The sequence below is a fragment of the Dendropsophus ebraccatus genome, chromosome 11 (assembly GCF_027789765.1).
Source record: "Dendropsophus ebraccatus isolate aDenEbr1 chromosome 11, aDenEbr1.pat, whole genome shotgun sequence".
In the NCBI taxonomy this organism is placed as follows: domain Eukaryota; kingdom Metazoa; phylum Chordata; class Amphibia; order Anura; family Hylidae; genus Dendropsophus; species Dendropsophus ebraccatus.
In genome coordinates, this window is record NC_091464.1 from 63,652,766 (window position 1) to 63,663,886 (window position 11,121).

The window sequence follows — 11,121 nt, forward strand, 5'->3', positions numbered from 1 at the left end:
TTATGTCTGTGAATAGCCCCCTTCCCCGTGTCCCACCCCCCCACCCGTGTACCCGGAAGTGTGGTGCATTATACATTACCTGATCCGTGTCAAGGGCCGTCCGCCATTTTGTGCCAAACGTCATCTTCGGACGGACGGCCGAGTTGCTGCCGCCCGTCCCCCCTCCGCAGTGTCACAACTGTGCTCAGCCACGATTGGCTGAGCACAGTTATGCTCAGCCAATCATGGCTGAGCGGCTGATGACGCGGGCGCGTCATCAGCTGCTCAGTCGCGATCGGCTGAGCACAGTTATGCTCAGCCAATCGCGGCTGAGCATGGGATGACGCTGCAGAGGGCGGCCGGCATTCGGAACAGACGGAGCTGTTCGCTGGCTGGCCGGCCGAAGAAGATGTCACTGAATGAAGATCGGAGACGGGTGTCGGCACGTGACAGGTGAGTATAGCGCACCACACTTCCAGGTACACGGGTGGGGGTGATGGGACACGGGGAAGGGGGCCATTCACAGACATAACATACATTACAAAGTTGTATAACTTTGTAATGTGTGTTATTCTGTGAATAATTATTTACCGCCGCACTACCCCTTTAAGCACTTTGATCATAATGTAACTAACTCCTGATTGATAGTAATAAATTGCGTATATTATGTTTATGCAATTGACTTCACACTAGTTCAATGCAAATAGTTATAAATGAGATGGCCAGACACATTTCAGGTGTATCTTCTCCCCTTCCTCAGAGACTCATATGTGTGAATGCAGAAATATGTGGACTGGATGACATACATGGGCCCTATTCCTGGGAGTTCTGGGCCTGGTTTTGTGAGACTGAGTATCAAAACTTTCCTTATTTTGTGTTATTTGAATAGTAACAGCCACAGATATAATCTATAATTATGGCATTGTATCAGAAATGATAAGCAAGTCAAGGATCAATACTCTCAATAGAGGATCATATTAACATAGAGAGATACATGGTTTGTCACAATACAGAGACATGTTAAAAACCAACTTGATCTAACAATGTGGTGGACGGCATCATATAGCCCCTCACAATTGCTAGATTATATTGTTTTATAAGAAAGGAAGGAAAGCATGTGGAAATAGGGGCTCCGGTAAGCCCCATAAAGGGGGGTGGGGGATGGGGGAGGTACTGTATACAAAAATAATGATCAAAAAGCAGGCATGGATGTGGTGCAATGTTTTGAACGCAGGGTTGGTTCTGGCGCTGATAAACAGCCCGGCACAGGACCGACCATGATCACATATTTATCTATAGGAAACCAAACAGCAATAGTTCAGCATTTAACCCATTTGGTTCAAGACTCCCAAACGCAACATTTTTCTGGGATTATTATAATTATTTTTTTTTTAGTCCTTGTTGTATACACTTCATGAGACTATGAATGGGCAAAACACCCCTGAAAGAAAAGGTGACTAAAAACGTGTACTAAAGCACATCAAATGCACTAGAGAATCACAACAAGAAAAACACATGAAAAATGTATGTGTGTGTGTGAAGAAGGAATGAAAAAGACAATTGCATCAAAAAAAACAAGCCCTTTTATATAGCAGGTATGATCACAAAGAGGCAAAAGAAATCCCCCCCCCCCCCCCCCCCCCCCAAAAAAAAAAAAAGCTCTGAGGAGACGTGGGTGAAAAACGGAAAAACAGAACAAAGAAATACACAGGGGAAGATTTGTCAAACTGGTGTAAAGTAGAATTGTTTTAGTTGGCCCTAGCAACCAATCAGATTCCACGTTTCATTTTTCAATGAATCTATGAGGAATCAAAGGTGGAATCTGATTGGTTGCTAGGGACAACTAAGACAATTCTACTTTTCACCAGTTAGATAAATCTTCCCCACTGTGTACTAACGGTCAACCTAGGCTGCATCCTTAACCCCTTCATGTCCCAGACCAAAATGGCCTAAATGACCAGGCGCCAATTTTCTTTTTCGCATTTTGTTTTTACTCCTCCCCTTCTAAGAGCTATAGTGCTTTTATTTCTCCATCCACAGGGCCATGTGAGGGCTTTTTTTTTTTTTTACAATGTAGTATGTACATGTAGTATGTATTGGCGCCTTTCAATCTAGTGTAAAATGTAGAAAGGAATGTAGTGTAAAATGTAGAAAGGAATAACTAAATATAAATTTATGGTGAAACTGGAAAATTTTCTAACTTTACGTGGCTTCTTATCTCTACATAATGCACTTTACCGTAAAACTGACATGTTATCTTTATCGTATATGTCAATCCGAACACAATAATATAAATTTTTTCATAGCTTTTCTCGTATATATATATATTTTTTAGGCTATGTTACCATACAGTATTTTTGCTTAGTATTTTGCAACCAAAACCGGGAGTGGATTGAAAACACAGAAAGGCTATGTTCACACACACACACACACTGGAAATTGAGTGGATGGCCGTCATTTAATGACAAATAATTGCCTTTATTTTAAAACGGCCGCTGTTTTGAAATAACGGACGTTATCTGCCATTAAAATGGGCTTATGGGTTTATTTTTGTTGCTACAACTTTTTCCTACAGTCCAGAGCCTGTGCAGAACTATCTCCCATCCCCAGTGCTGCACATCCTAATAGCACTGAGAGCTCTGACAAGACTGGGTGAACACTGGTTTTATCTGCTGCTGTATTCTCATTTAGACCTCTACATGGTATTTGTATTTTAGCTACTGATGATTGAATTACCTTTTCCACAAGGGCCCTGTGGATTTATTTTATTTTATTCTATTTTTTGATATTTTATTATGTGTGATTAAATTTTAGGAGCCTGTTCATGGTGTCTTGAGGGCTAGATTTTTCTGGTTATTAACATCTGCAAAGAGTTTGTATGTTCTCTCCGTGTTTGCGTGGGTTTCCTCCCACACCAAAAACATACAGATAGGTGAAGTGCTGCGGAATCTTTGTGCGCTATACAAATAAAATTATTATATATTATTATTATAATTAAATGGAGGCCATCCACTCAATTTCAACAGTGAGTGAACATTTTTTTTTTACATGTTTTATTTGTATAATGGGAAAAGGGGGTAATTGAAACTTTTATTGAGGGGGCTATATCATATTTATGGGTACTATTACATGCAATCATTGGATTGCATATACTGTTCATTGTTGCCATTGCATAGCATTGATCAGTGTTACTGGCAGACTCTTCTCTTTAAATTGTTTTTATTCAAGACTTCAGCATAATCAGAACTTACATGTAGTCAGGTGTTTAAGAAGCATAAGAAGGCATATAGGTGATACACGAACAGAATACTATGATTATGAACAATTGCATCAATTAAGTTCAACATGGAAAAGTCTTTTGCGGTTGCTGAAGCTTGTTAATACAATAACATTAAGGTATTAGGAAAGACAAGGGAAGAAGGGGAGGAGAGAAATAAGGGGGGGGGGGGAGAGGAGGGAAGGGGAATGCCCGTGGATCTCCGCATGCTCCTGAAGATGCCCTTGAAAAGTGGTTAGGTTTCCAGTGTGGTCCCACGAAATTGTATTAAATCGGCGGGTCGTCTGCTAGTTGTCTGGTAAGATACCACATTGTGTTTTGGAAGGTATGTCTAATTTTTTCCTGAATTCGGAGAGGCAAAGTAGGAATGAAAGTTTCCCAAACTTTAAAGAATTTTTCCACCCTACGTTCTTTGAGGATGGATGCCTCCATCCAATCCATTTTAAACAGAAATAGTAGTTTATCCAAGAATAATCTACGAGAGGGAGGGTGTGGGGACTTCCAAACTTGTAAGATGGCTTTGCGTGCCGCTGCAGCCAGGAGATGTAGGAGCTTACTCGCTCCCCAGTCACAGTTATATTTAACTGGATCTATCCAGCCAAAAATCCCCCACAGGGCTTCATAGGGTAAAAAAGATACGGCAGACTCTTCTAAAAGAGGACCAATCGGACCACACAGAGGTAATTATTCTTCCTCCGGTGGTAAGGCAGAACACACTGCAGGGGTCCTGATCGGTAACTTATAGCTCACTGGCCCTCACCAGTAATGACAGGCAGCAGCAATCGGGGCATTAAAAGGGGAACTATCAGCAGGTTAGACGAAATTTAACCAGCTGATAGCTCCCTATTGCGCACGGAGCACAGAGGAGGAAGGTATTTCTGTTACCTTCCTCCTCAGCCTTGTTCCCGTTCTCTTAGCAGTGTAATCCTCAGTGCGGAGCACCATTAGGAGCACTGCCCCACCCCATTGTACGAGCCGCCCCACCCTTCTCCATTGATTATCATTAGAAGGAGCGTCTCTGGGGGAGGGGCAGTGCTCTGGACCAAGGATTACACTGCTAAGAGCAGAAGAACGGCGCAGAGGAGGAAGCTAACAGAAATACTTTCCTCCTCTGCACCCCGTGTGCATTAGGGGGCTATGAGCAGGTTAGATTCACCTATCCTGTTTATAGTTCCCCTTTAAATGCTCCGATCGCTGCTGCCTGTAATTAACTCGTTAGAGCTAGTGAGCCCAGCGCCTAAGCTCACTTCATAGCACATAATGGCATACGGGTACTGCATGGGTCGTCTGGTTACAGGTGCCTATGCTGTACCTGTACAGCAATGGTTGTCTATGGGTTAAAGGGTTTACATTTTTAGTTTTTTTAAATCACTCTACAGGGTGACAGAAGGTTCTTGGTGTCTTTGTTGTATAGATGATAATGCTACGGCCTATCCCAATATGATGTAACATTACTAGGTGGAAAACAGCCCTGCAGCTCCAACTGTATCAGCACATTATAATAGCAGCATATGGCGGTACATTACATGAGCTATTTCCAGCAGCTCCTATATAAGGATCACTTTACTATGGACACGCCCAACAACATGGGCGATCACTGCGGGAGCTGTAATCCAGGTCCGCTGGCTGCACGCTGATCACATCCCAGAAGAATGCGAGTGATCTAAGATTTAACCCCCTCATGACCATCCACATATCCTCCTGTAATGAAAGTAATCCACTCTGAATGGAGCTAAACTAAAATACCACACACAACCTGAGGACAGGGGTGGCACTGTTTGCAAAAAAAAAAAAAAAAAAAGTAGCTGGGTGTTTTCTAATCCTGGATAATCCTTTAATGTTTTTGTTTTCTATAGTCAGATGCAGGCAACTTGCAATGACAGCAAAATAAAACTGTTAAGAGGAAGTTGTGGAAGAGATAGTGGAGCACGTGCTGCAGTCATACAGAGGTGTTACCGTAACCAAAAAACAACACTGTGGGAAATTAGTATTTTACACGCTTAGCTCTGCTTCATCTAGGGGGGGGGATTAGGGGTGGTACATCCAGCTCTGCTACATGGGGTGGGGGATTAGGGGTTACACATCAAGCTCTGCTACATCTGAGGATGCCTAAAGGTGGAAAAAACAAAACAGGGACATGGAAGTAAAAACAGACTAAAATCACGGTTCATAAAAATCACTAGACGTGTGAAAAGGCCTAATGGTGTGTTTACACAGAGAGATTTATCTGACAGATTTTTGAAGCCAAAGCCAGGAACAGACTATAAACAGGGTGCATGTCATAAAGGAAAGACTCTTCAGCGCATTGATTGGCTGAAGAGATGAGCCGGGAATTTCAAACGGCTCCTCTTCAGCCAATCAGTGCTCCTCTTCAGCACTGATTGGCTGAAGGGGAGCCGTTTAAAATTCCCGGCTCCCTTCTTCAGCCAATCAATGCACGGCAGCACTGATTGGCTGAAGAGGTGAGCCGGGAATTTCAAACGGCTCCTCTTCAGCCAATCAGTGCTCCTCTTCAGCACTGATTGGCTGAAGGGGAGCCGTTTGAAATTCCCGGCTCATCTCTTCAGCCAAACGGCTCCCCTTCAGCCAATCAGTGCTGAAGAGGAGCACTGATTGGCTGAAGAGGAGCCGTTTGAAATTCCCGGCTCACCTCTTCAGCCAATCAGTGCGCTGAAGAGGGGAACCGGGGATATCCGAAGACCTGCTGCGCGGAGCAGGTAACGTATGTTCTTGGCCGCGGCAGTGGGGGCGATCAGTGTGGCGGCGGGGGGGGGGGGGGGGGGTTTGGGGGGGGGCGATCGGACCGGGGGGCGGGATTGGAGTGGCGGCGGGGGTGGCGATCTGGGCGGCGGCGGTGTCGATCAGAGCGGCGGGGTGTCAATCGAGCCGGCGCAGGGGGCTGCGAGCGGGGCTGGGGGCGGCCGGACTATCGCGCGACGACTGTTTACACGGAACGATCAGCGAATTTTTTGCGATCGGCGAAGGACGATTTATGAACATGTTAAAAGATCAAAATGAACGATTTTTCGATCGTTCGCCGCGTTTACACGTACGATTATCGTTCGAATTAGATCGTTATCGCGAAAATTCGCCCGATAATCGCTCCGTGTAAACCCAGCATTAGTCTTCTCAGGTTGTGTGTGGTATTACAAGTCAGTGCTATTCCTCTGATTGTGGTAAGCTTCACATATGCCACAGCCCTTTCTCAGGCTTATCATTGGAGGTTATTCCCCCGTTGTATTGTGGTATGATCCGGAGATGTAAATGTATGTGTGTATATGAGACCATTCCACCTATGAGTGTGCCAAATTAATAAAAAATGGTGCACAGCACTTCATAAATTGGAGTCGACTGGGAAACTACTAAATGTTATGGTCCACTAAGCTACTACTTTTTTGTAGCCATTTAAAGTAGAAGTCTGGCGAATTACAAAATCCTGCAGCTGGCAGGGGCGGGGGCAATTGATAATAAGTACTAACTTATGCGGGGCGATAATACGCCCGATCGTATGATTAACGATTTTCTCAGTAACGATTTTTTTTTTTTAATAACTATCAGCATTTAGAAGGAATGATATATCGTACAGAAAAATCGTTTTGCAATCGCTTAAGCCTATCTCGGACATAGATTAAATCTGTGAACGACTCTTTACACGGAACAATCTGATTTAAGTAAATGTTGTAAGATCAAAATGAACGATTTCTCGCTCGTCATTTGATCGTTCGCTGCGTTTACACGTGCGATTATCGTTCGAATTCGATCATTATCGTGCAAATTCAAACGATAATCTTTCCGTGTAAACGCAGCATTACCTCTCAGCGGGACTGGCCAAGGTACCCGGCCAGGCTTTGGGATGTCTGTAGCTGACATCGTCACGTCCTGGCTGATGCACTGGCCGCTCAGCCAGTCAGTGATTGGGGTTGTACACCGCTCCAGTCACAGATTGGCTAAGCAGCCAGTGTATCAGCTATGACAGGCCTTTGCACCCCGAGCCATGACATCATTAGAATTTAGAACTATGGGGAAAATGCCTTCCGGCGGGGTTCCCGCGGCTGCTTTCGCCGCTCACCAAGGGCACGTAAAGAGGTAAGTAAATACTTGTAGTTAATTTCCCCCCTGCCAGCTACCAGATTTTATAAGTCCGCCGGGCTTCTCCTTTAAAGCCACTCTGTACCCACAATATGACACCCCCCCCCCCCCCAAACCACTTGTACCTTCGATAGCTGCTTTTAAATCGAAGATCTGTCCTGGGGTCCGTTCGGTAAGTGATGCAGTTATTGTCCTAAAAAACTACTTTTAAACTTGCAGGGGCCGGGGCTTAGATTGTGTATGCATTAGGCTGCCCCTCCTCCCCGCCCTCCTCATCATTAGGAATGCTCCAGGCAGATTGTCTCCTATTGATCAGCTGTGTGAATACTGAACATGGGCTGGATTGTTATTCAGACAGAAGAAAATGTTCCAGTGGCATTCATGATGATGAAGAGGGACGGAGGGGTGGTGCAAAGTTAGGGCACAGATACTCTAAGCCCGGCCGTTGGGTACAGGGCTGCAAGTTTAAAAGTTGTTTTTTAGGACAATAACAGCATCACCTGCCGAATGGACCCCAGGACAGATCTTGGATTAAAAGCAGCTATCCGAAGGTACAAGGGGTTTGGGGGGGGGGGGGGGGGTCAGATTGTGGGTAGAGTCGCTTTAAGCCACCGGCAATGAAATGCTGCATGCTTGGGCAGACCAGGACATGCTCAAGTTGTGCTCATCTCTACTGAACAGTGCCAAGATTATACCACAATACAGTAAGTGACTAACAGAGCCATCCTGTCTAACATCATACTTTAATACAATAGGAAAATTATGCAATATTGTCTCAATAGAATACCACTAAACAACGGGTAAATAACAGCGCCATACTGTACCTGGATAACACTATACAATGGACGAATAACAGTGCCAATATACCACTATACAATAGGAAAATAACAGAGCCATACTGTACCCTGATTATAACACTATACAATGGGTAAATAACAGTGCCATACTGTGCCAAGATATTATCACTGTACAATGGGTGAACACCACCAAACTGCACCCCTTTAACACTATACAATGGGCGAACAACATTGCCAATAAAATACAACTATACGATGGGTAAATAACAGTGCCAATATAATACCAGTATACAATGGGTGAATAACACCACCATACTGTACCCCGATAACAACACTACACAATGGGTGAATAACAATGTCATAAGGTGCCAAGATAACAACATTATATGACAAGGAAATACTAGTAACAAACTGCATCACTAGCCATAGGGGAAACAAAAGCGCCATAAAAATACCACTATACAATGGGAGAATAACAGTGCCAAGATACCACTATACAATGGGTGAATAACAGTGCCATACTGTACCCTGATTATAACACTATACAATGGGTAAATAACAGAGCCATACTGTACCCTGATTATAACACTATACAATGGGTAAATAACAGTGCCATACTGTGCCAAGATATTATCACTGTACAATGGGTGAACACCACCAAACTGCACCCCTTTAACACTATACAATGGGCGAACAACATTGCCAATAAAATACAACTATACGATGGGTAAATAACAGTGCCAATATAATACCAGTATACAATGGGAGAATAACAGCGCCATACTGTGCCATGATAATGCCACTGTACAATGTGCCAATTATGGCTCTCCAGCTATTGAGAACTACAACTGCCAGCATGCACACAGCAGGAGAGCCGCAGGCTGCAGACCATTGTATATTACACTGCCATAAAAACTGCTATGTAGGATTGGTGACATAATAGTGCCATAGCGTTACTATGTAACATACAGTGTATTACAGCGCTCTGCCTGCTGCACAGCATACACAATGTTACCATCCGGTGCACACAAACAAACCCACATACAGCTGTCCAGGTATGTGCTGCTACCGGAACTACAGGTCCCAGCATGCCCTGCCTTCCCTGTGACCGGCATACGGCGCAGTGTGTAGCAGAGCCGGGCACACAGCTCACCTCTTCCTCACCTGCTCCGGCTCCTTCGTCTGCTGAGAATAGCAGTGACTGCTCCCCCATCCCTCCCCTCGCCGACAAACGGCAGCCATAACAAGCACTCTGATTGGCTGCATATATGATTGACACCTCCTCCGACAAATCACAGGGGAGAAGCGGGGAAGTCACATGGCTCTTTGGTGAGGCTAGGGACGCTATGTCCTCTCTTGAGGTTTGTGCGGTTTTAGTTTCTTTCTCCAATTGCGTCATTTCTCCCACCATGCGCCAAGTTTATGTAATGTCTGTATGGGGGGTTTGTGCAGCATTTTATGTTTAATCATGTTAATTTGTTTTATAGCAAGAATAAAGAAGTGCACAATGTATAAGAGGAGACCTCATACCAGACCCCTGTATAATGGAGACCTCAGACCAGACCCCCCTATATAAAGGAGACCTCAGACCAGAGCCCTGTATAAAGGAGACCTCATACCAGACCCCTGTATAATGGAGACCTCAGACCAGACCCCTATATAAAGGAGACCTCAGACCAGACCCCTATATAAAGGAGACCTCAGACCAGACCCCTATATAAAGGAGACCTCAGACCAGACCCCTATATAAAGGAGACCTCAGACCAGACCCCCCTATATAAAGGAGACCTCAGACCAGACCCCTATATAAGAGGAGACCTCAGACCAGACCCCTATATAAAGGAGACCTCAGACCAGACCCCTATATAAAGGAGACCTCAGACCAGAGCCCTGTATAAAGGAGACCTCAGACCAGACCCCTATATAAAGGAGACCTCAGACCAGACCCCTATATAAAGGAGACCTCAGACCAGACCCCTATATAAGAGGAGACCTCAGACCAGACCCCTATATAATGGAGACCTCAGACCAGAGCCCTGTATAAAGGAGACCTCAGACCAGACCCCTATATAAGAGGAGACCTCAGACCAGACCCCTATATAAAGGAGACCTCAGACCAGACCCCTATATAATGGAGACCTCAGACCAGAGCCCTGTATAAAGGAGACCTCAGACCAGACCCCTATATAAAGGAGACCTCAGACCAGACCCCTATATAAGAGGAGACCTCAGACCAGACCCCTATATAAAGGAGACCTCAGACCAGACCCCTATATAATGGAGACCTCAGACCAGAGCCCTGTATAAAGGAGACCTCAGACCAGACCCCTATATAAAGGAGACCTCAGACCAGACCCCTGTATAAGAGGAGACCTCAGACCAGACCCCTATATAAGAGGAGACCTCAGTACAGACCCCTATATAAAGGAGACCTCAGACCAGACCTCTATATAAGAGAAGACCTCATACCAGACGCCTATATAAAGGAGACCTCAGACCAGACCCCTATATAAAGGAGACCTCAGACTAGACCCCTATAAAAGGAGACCTTACCTGACCCCTGTAAAGATGAAAAATCTGCATTTGAATTCACACTTTTAAATACACTGATTTTGTTTTCAGATTTTTTTTATTTTAATTTAAATCCACACATCCTCTCCTTTATCCACACATCCTCTCCTATATCCACACATCCTCTCCTATATCCACACATCCTCTCCTATATCCACACACCCTCTCCTATATCCACACACCCTCTCCTATATCCACACACCCTCTCCTATATCCACACACCCTCTCCTTTATCCACACACCCTCTCCTATATCCACACATCCTCTCCTTTATCCACACATCCTCTCCTATATCCACACACCCTCTCCTATATCCACACATCCTCTCCTTTATCCACACACCCTCTCCTATATCCACACATCCTCTCCTATATCCACACACCCTCTCCTATATCCACACACCCTCTC

The 11,121-nt window shown here is 44.8% G+C and overlaps 1 protein-coding gene across 3 annotated transcripts in view; it reads right to left on the reverse strand.

Moving 5' to 3' along the window:
• Nucleotides 1-9,378, reverse strand: part of IFNAR2 (interferon alpha and beta receptor subunit 2) — a 49,585-nt gene extending 40,207 nt beyond the window's left edge. Inside the window, exon 1 of one of the 3 annotated variants that reach the window (XM_069945851.1) lies at nucleotides 9,296-9,378. The gene's annotated coding sequence lies outside the window, so the exon portion shown is untranslated. Of the gene's footprint in view, nucleotides 1-9,187; nucleotides 9,210-9,295 lie in introns of those variants that run through there. The other 2 variants (XM_069945852.1, XM_069945853.1) reach the window with 2 other exon arrangements.
• Nucleotides 9,379-11,121: the final 1,743 nt, after the last annotated feature.